This window comes from Charadrius vociferus, unplaced genomic scaffold (assembly GCF_000708025.1).
Source record: "Charadrius vociferus isolate BGI_N301 unplaced genomic scaffold, ASM70802v2 scaffold776, whole genome shotgun sequence".
NCBI classification, from domain to species: domain Eukaryota; kingdom Metazoa; phylum Chordata; class Aves; order Charadriiformes; family Charadriidae; genus Charadrius; species Charadrius vociferus.
The window spans coordinates 1,231,056-1,231,930 of NW_009648775.1; positions in this window are offsets into that span (position 1 = coordinate 1,231,056).

Here is an 875-nt window from a genome sequence, read left to right on the forward strand (position 1 = left end):
GTCCCTCCACATGTTTGGGGTCCAAGCCACCAGCAAAGGCCCCAAGAAAGTGCCTTTTGCCTCTGTTTTGTGTCCTTGGCCACCTTCGCAGTAGGGGAAGAGCGATTCCAGCATTTCGTGGTCTGCTGTCCCTCTCTTGATGCTGAGAAGGGGTGGGAGGAGGAACAGGGGGTGCGTTTGTGCAGGAGGGTCTGTGGGGGTCTCTGACTCCTTTCCCCTTCCCTGTAACTTGGCTCTGCAGAGCAGCACCTCCCCTCCCCTCCCACCCTGTGGCCTGTCCTGCTCTCGGCCTCTGCTGTGGTGTCCCTGTCCTGAGGGGAAGGTTCCTCTGTCATGTCCTGGTTGCTGTCAGAGAGGGGTGAGCATGTGGTATCCATCGGCCACAGTGGCACAAAAAATACTTCTTTATGCCTTCATCTTTCAGTGATGTTTGGCTGCTCATTTCCCCCATGTGTAGATGGTGTCAAAACCTTCAGCTACACGCTTGAGGGACAGGATGCCATCCACAGGGACCAGGACAGGCTGGAGAGGTGGGCCTGTGTGAACCTCTTGAGGTTCAACAAGGCCAAGTGCAGGGTCCCGCACCTGGGTTGGGGCAACCGCCGGCAGGGGGATGAAAGGATGGAAAGCAGCCCTGCCGAGCAGGATTTGGGGGTACTGGGGGGTGAAAAGCCGGCCATGAGCTGACAATGTGCTATCGCAGCCCAGGAGGCCAACCGTATCCTTGGCTGCATCCCCAGCAGCGTGGCCAGCAGGGCGAGGGGGGACTGTGCCCCTCTGCCGCGCTCTGCTCTGGGGAGACCCCCCTGCAGTGCTGCCTCCAGCTCGGGGGGTCCCACCAGCAGAAGGAGACGGAGCTGTTGGAGTGGGGACAG